General features: G+C 40.0%; 1 long non-coding RNA gene across 1 annotated transcript in view; it reads right to left on the minus strand.

Moving 5' to 3' along the window:
- Positions 1-443: 443 nt before the first annotated feature.
- Positions 444-14,789, minus strand: part of LOC133757804 (uncharacterized) — a 40,457-nt gene continuing 26,111 nt past the window's right edge. Inside the window, exon 3 of the long non-coding RNA XR_009865732.1 lies at positions 444-1,440. This is a non-coding gene — a long non-coding RNA (uncharacterized LOC133757804). The remainder of the gene's footprint in view (positions 1,441-14,789) is intronic.

The raw sequence follows: 14,789 nt of genomic DNA on the forward strand, positions 1-14,789 counted from the left end.
GGGGAAACCCACAAAGATTTACACACACACACACACACACAGTAAGCCAAATAGCTTACTCTAATCATATATTAAACTTTAAAAAGTAGGCCGGCACTGGCACCCCGGGTTCTAGTCCCATTTGGGGTGCCGGATTCTGTCCCGGTTGTTCCTCTTCCAGTCCAGCTCTCTGCTGTGGCCTGGGAGTGCAGTGGAGGATGGCCCAAGTGCTTGGGCCCTGCACCCATGTGGGAGACCAGGAGGAAGCACCTGGCTCCTGGCTTCAGATCGGCGTGGCGCAGCGTGCTGGCCGTAGCGGCCACTTGGGGGGTGGACCAACGGAAAAAGGAAGACCTTTCTCTCTGTCTCTCTCTCTCACTGTCTAACTCTGCTTGTCAAAAAAAAAAAAAAAAAAAAAAAAAGACACAAATGCAAGCAAAGCAAAGGTTTAGATTTCATTTTTATTTACTAACATTGCTCCACCATAGGGACAATTTCTCACTCTCTGCAGGCACTGACATAGATTTTGGTGAGTATTTCTGTATGCTGGGCCATATGTCACATGGCAGAATATGGCACATGGTGGGCCAACGGTAGCAGTGCAATCTCAGAGTTTTAAAGATATACACAACATATGAAAACTATCTAACTGAATTTTTAACCCAATGCATCATCTATATATGTCACTTCAAAACCCACCTCCCTAAAAATAGACTACATAATTTCACCAGAAAAGTAGTCTACCATGAATTTTAAAATATCATTTCCTACTGAGCATGCAAAACCATATCTGGCTTTTCTTGTGCTACTTTTAGAATTATTAATTACTATTACAATAATAATTTTCTAACTATGAGAATACTATGATATGAAAATATTTTGCTGAAAATGATAAAATTGAGAAATACTATCAAGAATACAATACTTTCTTCTTTGAATCTAGTTTCCTTGAGCATATCATACACATTCGAACCAATGCTTAATCATCAACCAAGGTGTTAGCAGCATCTGTGAATTCTCTTCAAGATGCGAATTGACTTTCTTAAAGTGGAAGAGATGAAACCTTTGTTCTACTCCAGTATCAGAAGCTCAATGTTCGGTTTAAAACTGATCACCCCAGAGCTAGTCTTAGCAATCATCCCATCACACTTTCAGAGTTCTACTGTCCTACAGTGGCTCCTCCTTGTCACACTCCTTAAACATTCCCTCCTGGCAGCAGGATGTCGGCCTGGCAGTGAACTGCTTGAGACACCCATATCCACTGACATGTTGGGGTGACTGGGTTCCAGTGCTGGCTGGCTCTGCTCCAGAGCCCAGTTTCTTGCTAATGTGCATCCTGGGAAGCGACGAGTGATGGTAGTGCAGGTGGTTCCGGGTTCCCGGCTCTGGGTCAGCTGTTGCGAGCATGCGTCGAGTTAACTATCAGGCGAGAGCTTGCTTGCTTTCTGGCTCTCTCTTCCTCTTAATAAATAAATAAATAAATAAATTTTTAAAATTCCCTCCTGACATTACCAAATAATTTAGAATTTGAATTTCAGTTAAATTGCATCCATACATACACAAATAAATTTTTACCTCCCCATTTATTTAACAAAGATATATTGAGGTCCTTCCACATGTGAGTTAGTGACACTGGTAGTAGAAATTCAACTGGGAACAAGACGGATGTAGTGCAGGGAAGACATGATTAAACAAATAATTATAAACATCCAGATGGCCATGACAGTTTGAACATGGCAGTGTATCTCTGCTCACTCGTGAAAAGCCACTGAAATAACAGTGAAAGTGCACAAACTCACAAAGACAAGGAGGACAGGAGAGCATGTACAATGGAGAGTACTTAGCCAACAAAATCGAGAACCTGCTTCGTTGGGCGGATGTCCTGTGGGAGCTACTGCCCCTTAGTCCAGCAAGGAAGACCGTGGGGAGTGAGAGTGCAGAGGAGGAAGGGATGGCTTCAGAGTGTCAGCAGTGCAAGGGGATACCTTTCTTTCCTCCTCACTTTCCTTCTCTACCCAAGGAGCAACTGTAGCCCCGCCCACTAACACCCATCACTTGGGCGAGACAGTGTATTCCAGGCAGTGTACATTATGTGCTCTGCAACATTAAACACGAGAGAACAAAAGACAGGATGCCCTAAGGTCAGCAGAAACAGGGAGGGCTTTTCTGACTCTGTCCTGAGAGCCACTTGTGTCTTCCCATGTGTTTACTCCACTATGTGCCAATATGTGACTGGCATTGTGTAGGACACCAGGAAGAATGCAAGTAAATAAACAAATAAAGCTACATGATTCAGATATTTGAGTGGTAATCAAAATACTGTCGATGGCCTGTTGTGCAAAAACCAAATTGGATTTCTCTCACTGAGGAGTGTTGCAGGATGTGACTTAACATATCTACAAGATCCGTTGTCGGGGCAGCCTTTGGAGGCACTGATAAAGGATTACATGTGAAGAACAAAATCTCAGAGGAAGCCTGATAGAGAACTATGAAAAAGCAGAATGTCAGAATAAGCCCCATGTCCCTACAAATGCAAATTGAATATCTGCTGACTGTTTACTGAAAGTAGGATGATGTAGAACAACTGTAGCTTTAATTCCATGCAAATATGGCTGAAAACCTGTTATAAGCCACTTGCTGGCTACTGCATACACTAAGCGTATTTGCTCAACAATAAAATCAGCTTATGCTAAATTTATGAATTCGTATGTTCCTTTGAATTCTTTTTTCCTCTGCCAACACTGTATATGCATAGGCATAAATGAAAAATAAGAAAACTATATATACATATATTATAGTTTAAAATTGCAAGAACTTTTCATAATATTGAACTAGGAAACTCATCCTTCAAACTTTAGAATTCTTTCAAGTATTATGGATTCAATATTTAGCAAATGTTATTTTCAAATGTTTGAAGTAAAATCTTGGAATCATCTTCCAATAAAAGGGCATTTAAAAATATTCACCCAATAAATTCTCCCACAATGTGCTCAGTAAGTTATTTCCACCAATTAGATAAAAAAGGTAAATATATTTACATGTGTCTCAAGATAGATAGTCTAACAGTCCATACTTTATAGCAGCTCTAGAAATAACAGTATTTCATATGGGAGTCAAGATTCCTTCTTCCAAAGTCATAGCTTTGTCTTTTAGATAATCTGATTCTAATATTTTGCCCTTGTCACATTTTCTCCCATTTCTAGACAGATCTGTGATGGGTTTATCATTGTTACTTTATTTTGGTCACAAACCATGAGTAATTCATTTTTCAATTGATTTATGCTGTTTATGAGGTGCCACATCAACTATTACTGAAGTTTCGTTTTTTAATTTTGACAGCTCGAGTAAATAAAACACTATCTGCAGAGAAGAATTGCTGAGTTCTGGTTAGAAGAATTCTCTTGTGATCTCATTTTCCAAGCTCAGTTAGCATCGCTGTTATCCAAACTCAAATTATAAGAAATTGCTCTTACCATGAGACAAGTTACTTGTGTCTCTTACTTTGAAATTTCAGTAAGTAAACAATATGCAATTGTTTCTATTTATCATGTACTATTCATTTATCTAATCACATCCTATTCTAGGGCTTCCATAAATACCATAATCCAAACACGGTGTCTTCCTCTTTAAAACTGCTTAGAAAATATATGTGCAACTGTGTGCAATTGTTTATAAAGTAATTCTCATGTCAAGGAGGAAAATGCATACCCCTATTGGCACCAATTGAGTGTTGTACTTTCAGTTATATCAAGAGCAGTCTTGTGCTTTGTTATCTAGAGAGAGGCAGGTGGGCTCACAATAGCCTTGAACAACTGGAGGCTTAGTTTGCATTCTGCAGAGCAGCACCTCCTCCTTCTTTAATTAGCATTGCATCACATACCACAGTGGTCACTTGTGTAACTTGTAACTTTAATTGGCATTGCATCACATACCACAGTGGTCACTGTGTAGCTAGTAACACTCTAAAACAGGAATATCCCCTACTTCCACACTGTTCTGCTGAATTTAGGCAATCTATTTTGCGCACTTTAAGTGCCATTTGGAGGCCAATCTAATCCAAATATATATCTTTAATCATCCCTGATATCGTTAAAAATACTCTAAATTTTCTAAATATTGTAAATGTGACCATATATTTTAATGTATTGTGACAGATAACTTTGAACTCTCAAGCTCTAAGCTTGAACTCTATAAAGATTGACTGATAATGAATACAACCAATGGTATGCATTAAAAACTATATGTTATTTACTTAGGAGATAAGTGTACTGCAATTAGCCTTGAAGGGGCCAGCACTGGGGTGTAGCAGGTTAAGCCACCACCTGTGACACCAGCATCCCATATGCACACCTGTCCTTGTTCTGGCTGCTCCCCTTCCAATCCAGCTTCCTGGTAATGGCCAGGGAAAAGCAGCAGAAGATGGCTCAAGTGCTTGGGCCCCTGCCACCTACACAGAAGACCTGGAAGAAGCTCCTGGCTCCTGGCCCCTGGCTTCTGCCTGGCCTAGCTCCAGCTAGTGTGGTCATTTGGGGAGTGAACCAGCATTTGGAAGGTCTCTCTCTCCTCTCTCTCTCTCTCTCTCTCTCTCTCTCTCTCTCTCTCTCTCAATTCTGCCTTTCAAAATAAATAAATAAATCTTTTTTAAAAGGAGACTTGAAAACTAAACAGTATTATTCCCACATTAACTGATGAATTCACTGCTCTTCATCAGGTTGCAGCAAAGGTCTTGGCCGCCTGGGAAGTGCCTCTGTCTGTGATGAGCTCACTCTGACTTCTTTCCCTGCCTGTGGATCATTCTCACTGAATTCCATTCCCAGCGGCTTCAAAAACATAGTCTTTGTTATCAGAGCTTCTGAGATTGAATGAAGAAATTGTCTAACTCTCTGCATCTGCTCCCAGTCCACTCTTTCAGGACAGATTCTTTATCAATTGTGTTTTGAAAACAAACACAACTGCAGCAATGTGGATGAAGTTGTTTGCATGAGCACAGCTCAGCCCTCCTCATTTATATCATTGTAAGCCTTGACCTACATGGATGATAACTCCCAAATAAAATGGCTACTGCAGCTTCAACTTCCTGAGAATGACCCCTCTATGCTTTCAGCTTTGTGCAGCTTTTTCCCCTAAGGTTTAATGTAGCAGCTGGAGGAATTGTTTATCTCACTCTCACTTTAGGCAAGATAAGAACAGAACAGCCTCCAGGCTTGATAAAACATTTTCAAAGTCCGTGTATTGTATATCAGCCTTTGACTTTGGGGTGCTCAAGTTTAGTCTCTCACACATTCCCCTCCCCACATCCATCCCAGTTCAGATGCCTAAGGCTTTACTATTAACCACTGGCTATCACTTTCCCAAAGGCTTCCTGTTTTTGCAGAAGCAAAACAGTTCCAAAATTATATAGGCCACAGTGTCAGTCAAAGAAATTAATTCACTTTGGTCTTTTGATAACTCATAGATAACTACGGGCACACTGGCTGCCACACATAATAAAAAGTCCATTTTCCATTTGACCAAACTTGGACAATTTTGCCAAAATTTTTGTTAGGTAAGAACCTAGCTAGGTTCCCAGTGTTGGTTTCTTAAAGCAGAAAGGCCTAAAACTGTAATTCATCTCACTGCCTCCTGTTTTCTCATATAAAAATCAACTGGCTGTCAGTCAAGTCAAAGCTTAGAAACTTTCTAAGGAAAAATAAGCATTTGCAAGCTGAAGTGAAGCACAAATCACTTCAATGGCTTAGGTTTGTGCCTCAAAAAGTGTCAAACTAAACTAATCACACTAGGAATTGATGGAGTATTTGCTGTGGGTTTCAAGTTATTATAATTTTTCAACGTCCGTCTCACATTTTTGGCTGTCTGTCAGATATAATTACCTTGGAAATCTCATCTTCAGTGTTAGTTCTCTGTTTAAGGCCTCAGGGAACTGCTATAAAAATGAATTAGCCCCATGAAAACAGACTACGTATGGGTGTTTTCTGCAGGGTATTGGGATTATAGAACAGACATTATGTAACCTTGAGTTGACAGGAGTACAAAGGGGTAGATGCACAATGTTGGAGTAATCAATGAACACAGACCTACAAAATGGATTCTGTGTTGTTCCACACATGCAATCCCAACTCAAATGCCTAGCAGGAAACATAGACACTGTTCTCAATTATGGGAAACATAAACAGCATATCTTTTTCTGGAGATCTATAGCTTTGATTTTTAGACAATTTCAAAAAATTAAAACAATTCTCTTTCTAAATTCATTTAATGCTCTTTTTGCATTGCATCTATCAAATTACCAAACTTTCATAAGTAGTGGTAGCAAGAAGTAACAATTTGAATAGTGCTCTGGAGAGGAGTAGGGCACAGTGGTTAAAATCAGTGATTCTTTTCACCAATCTGCTGCTTTCTAGTTATATGATCTTAGATAAATTGTTTAACTACCAAACCTCAGTCCTTTCTCTAAAATGGAAAAATACATGACAGGGCTGAATCCACAAAACTGAGGTTAAATGAAATAAGGCATATAGATATTTAGCTCATTATTATGTTATACAAATATGATTTGTGAAATATGTACCTTCTAGTATAAGTTGTATGAATCACTATTTAATTTTTAAATATTTTATTGAATTATGTAAACATCTAACATTACTAAAAAGCATTTGCATTCAATATACTTACCCTTAATCACTTTTCTATGTAAACTATATGGTAAATTTCCTTTATATTTGTAGAAAAGTATTTAAAATGAATATCCTATATATATGTGATGATAACTACAATCAAATTTTTGTGGCACATTTTAATAAAGATAGTATATATGATCATAAGTAGGTAAAGTAATGAAGGCTAAAGCTAAATGATCCCAACCTTCTGGGCTTCAAATCAAGAAAGCATCCATCAGGGCCGGCGCTGTGGCGCAGCGGGTTAACGCCCTGGCCTGACACACCGGCATCCCATATGGGCGCCGGTTCTAGTCCCGGCTGCTGCACTTCCGATCCAGCTCTCTGATATGGCCTGGGATGGCAGTAGAGGATGGCCCAGGTCCTTGGGCCCCTGCACCCGAGTGGGAGACCCGGAGGAAGCTCCTGGCTACTGGCTTCGGATTGGCGCAGTTCCGGCTGCTATGGCCAATTGGGGAGTAAACCGTCGGATGGAAGACCTCTCTCTCTCTCTCTCTCTCTCTCTCTCTCTCTGCCTCTCCTCTCTATGTGTAACTCTGACTCTCAAGTAAAAGATAAATGGACCTTTAAAAAAAAGCATACATAAATGAATTATTAAAAAGAAGCATGAATAGGCTGTGTAGCACAATAGTCTTCAGATAATACAGATCCACACTGAAAAAGCAACAACTTATTTTAACTCAGCATATATGTTGAATAGGTCTCACAAGCTGACAACATGCCAGTGCCTTTTATTCATTGAATGACTACTGTCTGGTATATGTGGATCTGGTATGTAACACAGACATGTTGGAGATCACAGTTCACCAGGAGAGGCAGATACTAAAAAATATATGTATACATAAAGTGTGAAGACAATAACTTGGGCAGAGTATATTTGTACCAAGGACAATTGCTCATCATAAATGGTCCAAGAGAGGTTCCCTGGGAATTAGTATTTAAGTTGTGATCTGAAGGATGGAAATGTCAGCCATGTGAGTAAACAGGGAAATGGGTTAAATGTGTAGAAGTCAAATGAGAAATTGGTAGACAGTAATGCTCATGAGTTGTGTCTGGTCAAGGAATGTCCAGGGTCACACAGGAAGCAATCCTGCACTGCACTCTAAGAAACAAATTTCATAGCAGCTTCCGACCAGAAAGTTCCTTTTCTCACCTAAGAGGACAGTTATAAAGTGTAACCCACCCAAGGAAGAGTGGAGGAGGCTGAAGATGGAGTTGATTCGATTGGAAGGAGCTGAAGTGTGAACAAAACCAGGCACCTGCATTTTGCAGAGCATTTCAAAGGCAAGCACACCTCCTCCCCTGGTTCAATCAGTTAAAGGCTGCACTTTAAGTGTACAGCACTTGAGAATCAGCTAAGAAAACAAACCATCAACACGAGCAGCCTAAAACAGTAAAAATATCATGAAATGCACAGAAGAGAACCTTCATAAGTTCAGCAATTGGGAAGAAAAAAAAAAAAACTGCCCTAATCAGAACAAATACACTCTTGTCTGCAATAACTGTTACCAGCTTGTGAGAGGAACTAAAAATCACTGTCATAAATTCAACAAATATTTATTATGCTATATCAGTGTACAGAGAAAATAAGGAGACAAAGATAACGGCCCCCAAGGAACATGTAGGGGTGGGGTTAGGGACAGGAAAGCGAGAGGAGAGAAGATTAATGTTAAGCATTGCACATAATAAATAAGTAGACGATGTAGTATGTTAGAATATGTGAAGTGCTCTGGGAAGAAGAGTCAAATAGGAAAGGGAATTTGGGGCTAGGAGAAAGGAAAGTCTGTGATAATAATTATTCAAGCCAGGTTCGCTGAAAAAGTGAAATCTGAGCAAAGACTAGAGCAAGGGGAGGGAATTAGTCAACCGAGTATCTGAGGAGAGGGCATTCTAGGGAAAGAAAATTAAGCCCATGCATTTTTTTTATGTGCTCACAATTAAGTTTGTGCAATAAAATTAGTATTTCATTCACTTACATAATAGCATATAATATGTTATATATTATATAATATAATAAAACATTTTGCATGTGAGTTATTTTCAAGCAAAGCATTGTCTTGCCTTCAAAAACAGTGAAAAAAAAAAAAAAAAAACAAGACAATTCCACAAGGTAATGGGTTCTCATGTTGCACAGAACAGTAGGTAACTACAGTCTGTGATAAAGGAAATGGAAGTCTGTTATGATTAGTATATGCTGTGAATAGCTGTTAAAATACTGCACTATACCCCACAAAATGTACCAAGTACTTCATATTAATTTAAAAACACAGAATGTATTAATTTAAAAATTGTGTGTTAAAGAGTCCTTTCAAGTGTCATTAGACAGAGGTCTCATGGCTTCTTGGTCCTTATCTAACAACCACAATCAAAACTCTGGATTGCAGAGCAGGCAAAATAAAGGAAACAGCACTGATTACAGAACACTGCTTTGTTAAGGCTTAATTCTGTCCTGGCATGTTTCACATTAAATTGGGAAACATAGAGGAAATAAATATGTCATGAGCCCTCCCTGAGGAATAATTAAAAAGTAGTCCAGCTTAATATCCAACATTCACTTCTGGCCTTGAAGTCAGAGGTAAACTCGGCTCTCTTCAGCACTAAGGTAAATTTCAAAAGCTTTAGAAGAAGCTTGGCAGCATCAAGGAACACTGCCACACCAACTCTCCCACCCATCCCAGCTGGGCGGGTTATCTGAGGGGAGGTAGGGGATCATTCACTACTTAAAATAATACTATTCTTGGCACAAGATCTGTTATATTTTTGCTAGATAAGAACAATTAAATGAACATTGGTGCTTGAAAAAGAGAGCCTAGGGTTTGGTTTGGTTTGGTTTTGTTAATAATCCTGGAGGTGGCTGTTTGGTGGAAGCAAAACTGTGATGTAAAGTCAGCTCTTAAGGCAGCTTTCCCAAAAACACAGTACCCAGATCCTAAAAGTCATTTGCCCATGTCCTTTTCCTCTGCATCGTCTAAGCATATGATGTTATCCTCAGTTGGAAACACATCTGTCGAGTAAAGTGTCTGAATGGGAGCTCCCCCACCCCTTCACATCTCATAAGATTCACTTCTGAGATGTTAAGAAGGAAAGTGAGGTTACGGGAGTGTGACCTCAACGCTATGGGAATACCAAAACTTTGCCATATGAGCAATGGTTAACAACAACAAGGTAAGACACAGCCGTCAGTATTAGAAGGGCTATCATAACAGTTATCTCACAAGTTTTTAGAACCTTCTCTATGACAGGATGAGACCAGAGGCAGTGAGATAACAAAGGGCAGATTTTGAAACATGCTAAGAAGAAGCATTCTGGAAATTAGAACTTGCTAGATGAGAATTGGTTCCTTAGCTAGTGGACTAAAAGTTAAAAGTATTCGGAGCTAAATGGTGAACTCCAGCAAGAATCCTGACATGCACAGGAAGACTAGACAAGGCATCCCCTGAAGAATTTTCCCAAATTCATGTTCTCTGCTTGTATGATTTATAAAAATAAACAACAGCTGCAAAAAAAAAAAAAAAACCCAACCCTTGTCTTCCAAATCATGCATGTTACCTAAAATTTACTATAAATCTAGGAAACTCGAATTGCCCTCTTGTCGACATTATTCAAGCCATGTGCCAAATTTAAGGGCTAGAAATAAGATAACACCACATGGTGATAAAACTTTTTTAAAATTTTTTTTTATCTTTCATTTAATAAATATAAATTTCCAAAGTACAGCTTTTGGATTACAGTGGTTTTCCCCCCCATAACTTCCCTCCCACACACAAACCTCCCATCTCCCACTCCCTCTCCCATTCCATTCATATCAAGAGTCATTTTCAATTCTCTTTATATACAGAAGATCAATTTAGTATATATTAAGTAAAGATTTCAACAGTTTGCACCCACACAGAAACACAAAGTATAAAGTACTGTTTGATTAATAGTGATACCATTGATTCACATAGTACAACACATTAAGGACAGAGATCCTACATGGGGAGTAAGTGCACAGTGACTCCTGTTGTTGATTTAACAATTGACACTCTTGTTTATGGCGTGAGTAATCTCCCTAAGGCTCTAGTCATGAGTTGCCAAGGCTATGGAAGCCTTTTGAGTTTGCCAACTCTGATCTTATTTGGACAAGGTCAAAGTGGAAGTTCTCTCCTCCTTTCAGAGAAAGGTACCTCCTTCTTTGATGACCCGTTCTTTCCACTGGGATCTCACTCACAGAGATCTTTCACTTAGTTGGTTTTTTTATTTTATTTTTTAATTTTTTTCCAGAGTGTCTTGGCTTTCCATGACTAAAATACTCTCATGGGCTCTTCAGCCAGATCCGAATGCCTTAAGGGCTGATTCTGAGGCCAGAGTGATATTTAGGACATCTGCTATTCTATGGGTCTGCTGTGTATCCTGCTTCCCATGTTGGATCATTCTCTCCTTTTTAAGTCTATCAGTTAGTATTAGCAGACACTAGTCTTGTTTATGTGATCCCTTTGACTCTTAATCCTATCATTATGATCAATTGTGAACAGAAATTGATCACTTTGACTAGTGAGATGGCATTGGTACATGCAACCTTGATGGGATTGAATTGGAATCCCCAGGCACGTTTCTAACTCTACCATTTTGGGCAAGTCCGACTGAGCATGTGCCAAGCTGTACATCTCCTCCCTCTCTTATTCCTACTCTTATATTTAACAGGTATCACTTTTAAGTTAAATTTAAACACCTAAGAATAATTGTGTGCTAATTCAAGAGTTCAATCAATAGTATTAAGTAGAACAAAAAAAATTACTAAAAGGGATAAAGTATTAAGTTGTACATCAACAGTCAGGACAAGGGCTGATCAAGTCATTGTTTCTCATAAACTTTTTAATGACAACCATGAAGAGGTCTGTGCCAGTCGTTAATGTATCACCTCTCTCTGCCCTACTCTGTGGTCCTGGAACTGGGCCTGCAGACCACGTTCTGCCTTTGCCAGTTGGCTCAGGCTATGTTCTGCCTCACACTGGAGATGGTGAGAGACTGCAAGGCTGGAAGAAGGAGGGAGTTTTCCCCCCTTGCAGTGACCTGTTAGCCATGCCCTGGTCCACTGGGGGTCCTGGAAGCCTTCTCCACACTGTCAGCAGCTCTTACAGTTGAGCAGCTGTGGATGACTGTGGATGACTGCATCCACTTTCTTCTTCAACCCAGCTCTGGCTGCAGGTTCCAGCAGCAGCCACACCCTGTCACCAGAGATCTGAGGCTCATGCTTGGGAGAGAGATCTTCCTTTTTCAATCTGGCCCTTTTCTTTGTGCCTTTTTCATTACATCCTAAGGGGAGCTTCCTCCTCTAGTTGCCCTTTTTGACTGCTGTAATTTGTTGAGTTCTTTTAATGGTTAACTATTCTATAACTAGTTGGTAAATTTTTTATAGATTTTATTTATTTATTTGTGAGGTAGGGTTAGAGACAGAGAGAGAGGTCTTCGCTCCGCTGGTCCACTCCCCAAATGGACACAACGGCCAGAGCTGCACCAATTTGTAGACAGGAGCCGGGAGCTTCTTCCAGGTCTCCCACTCAGGTGCAGGGGCCCAAGGACTTGGGCCATCTTCCACTGATTTTCTGGCCATAGCAGAGAGCTGGATTGGAAGTGGAGCAGCCAGGACCAGAACCGGCACCCATATGAGATGTGGGTACCACAGGCAGAGGATTAACCTAATAGGTCACAGCACCAGCCCTAGTTGGTAAGTTTTATATTTAAGTTTTCCTGTTGCAATTCCTATTCCATGGTTGGTTGTACCCTTACTGATACAAATCTTGATAACAAAGCTGAAAGCGAAAAAACAAAAACAAATTCAATCTCCTATTAAATAAGACCATTTCTCTGGCCCTTGATCTTGTGATTGTTTCTGGGATGGTGACTGGGTAGATATAGGTTTTTTTTTTTTTTAAGATTTATTTTATTTACTTGAAAAACAGAGTTACAGAGAGAGAGGTAGAGACAGAGAGAGAGGTCTTCCATCCACTGGTTCACTCCCCAGATGGCCGCAACGGCCGGAGCTGTGCTGATGCGAAGCCAGCAGGCAAGAGCCTCCTCTGGGTCTCCCACGCGGGTGCAGGGGCCCAAAGACCTGGGCCATCTTCCACTGCCCTCCCAGGCCATAGCAGAGAGCTGGATCAGAAGAGGAGCAGTTGGGACCAGAACTGGTGCCCATATGGGATGCCAGCGCTTCAGGCCAGGGCTTTAACCCGCTGCGCCACAGCTCTGGCCCCTGAATACAGGTTTTAAACACGTTCCTCTGGACACCAGACTGTTGAGGCAGAAGTGCTTGACAACTGCCTTGTATTTGCAGTCTTTCTACAACTTGCCTGACAGTAGCCCCTGAGCACTGCTTAGAAATATTTGAAGCTCCTACATGTGGAAGGCAGAAACTTGATATCATAATCAGTCATGCGAAAAATCCTTGGATAAAAAATGAAATTAACACATCATCCTGGCTTATTGGGTGTCAAATTTAACTGTGTCCAGTCTTTATGAAAAATATGCTAAAAACTCAAGGTACAAGTCTATCTATCAAACAATACATTATGAATTTGGCATAAAAATATCATGTACTCATGTTTGAGTATAACTGTGTGCAAACTATGAATGTCCAATCACCTGCATAACACTCAATAGACTCCAAGCACTTGAATCTGACCTAGATTCCATGAGATAATAATCACAGAAATGAATTATCTAATAGAAGAGAGCAATGCTGTAAGTCCTGGTGTTCATTATCTCTTCTCCAGTCTGTGAGGGACTTTTACTTGATTCAAAGTGGTAATCTTGGTGAGAATTGATGTAGATATAGAATTAAAGAAACTGATAACTGAAGTGACTTTTGATCTACAACAGAAAGAAGTATGGGAGCAAAGAAAAACTAAATTAAAAGACCCGAGATTTGTTAACAGAGGGTACAAGAAAGTGATGGAGTGAGAGGCAGTGACTGACAGAGAACAGCCAGGAAGAACCTGACACAAAAGAGATTCAGAGTTTCCAGGGGAGATGGGGGAAAACAAAATATGAGTCAGAATTTGGTGAGAGGGAGGAATAATTTAATGTGTTTTCCTGTGAGATGTGTATTTAATAATCTCCTCTGTGCCTTCAATAGTCTTTAATGACGTTTTCCTTTGCTTTTCTAGACTTTTTCTGCTAAAATTTGTGTGGTATGTGAATTCATTTTTGACACAACAGGAAAGCCTCCACATGGCCTGGTTACATTTAGGGCCAAATGGGAAGTTGCCTTCCCAGACCATGGTACAGTTTGCAAGGACATGCTTTCCTTACCCACCAATTGCCCATTTAACAAAACTGTGCAACTTGGCAATTGGGTGTTCAGTCTAATGGTTAAGACGACCACGTCCCACAATAGAGTGCCTAAGTTTGATTCCCAGCTCTGACTCCAGGGTCCTGCTAATGCAGAGTTTGGGAGATAAGTGTTGGGTCAAGTGGTTATATCCCTGCCACCCACATAAGAGAGATACGTTGAGTTCCTAGCTCCTGGCTCTAGCCCCAGCCCAGCATCTGCCACTACAGGCATTTGAGGAGTGAACTAGCAGATGGACACTATTCCCCCCACATACCTCTTTCTCTCTCTTTCACTGATAAGCAAATGCAACTTGTGGAAGTAGTGAACAGCTGCTGGTCTTTAGGTTATATGTGTGTGCCCTCTTTCCTATTCCAGATTCCATATTATAATTCAAATGTATCCTTTACTGTCAAGTTAAAGATCTTCTGTATATAAAGAGAACTGAAAATGAATCTTGATGTGATTGGAAGGGGAGAGGGAGCAGGAAAGGGGAGGGTTTCGGGTGGGAGGGAAGTTATGGGAGGGGGGAAGCCATTGTAACCCATAAGCCGTACTTTGGAGATTTATATTCATTAAATAAAAGTTTAATAAAAAAAAACTGAAAAAAAAGATGGCAAAATAGTGCTATACATAATAGCAAAGTCTATTTAGGATATTCTTTGTGTTATAAAGTACACTATTAAGTATGATTATGTTATGATTAGCTATAATTATAGTCTTTGGTAACATTATTTACATAGTCAAGATTTTACTCTTCAACACAGCAATAAATGCTAAAGTTAAAAGAAAAAGTACAAGGGGGCTGGCACTGTGGCGCAGTA

This window comes from Lepus europaeus, chromosome 1 (assembly GCF_033115175.1).
Source record: "Lepus europaeus isolate LE1 chromosome 1, mLepTim1.pri, whole genome shotgun sequence".
Classification (NCBI taxonomy): domain Eukaryota; kingdom Metazoa; phylum Chordata; class Mammalia; order Lagomorpha; family Leporidae; genus Lepus; species Lepus europaeus.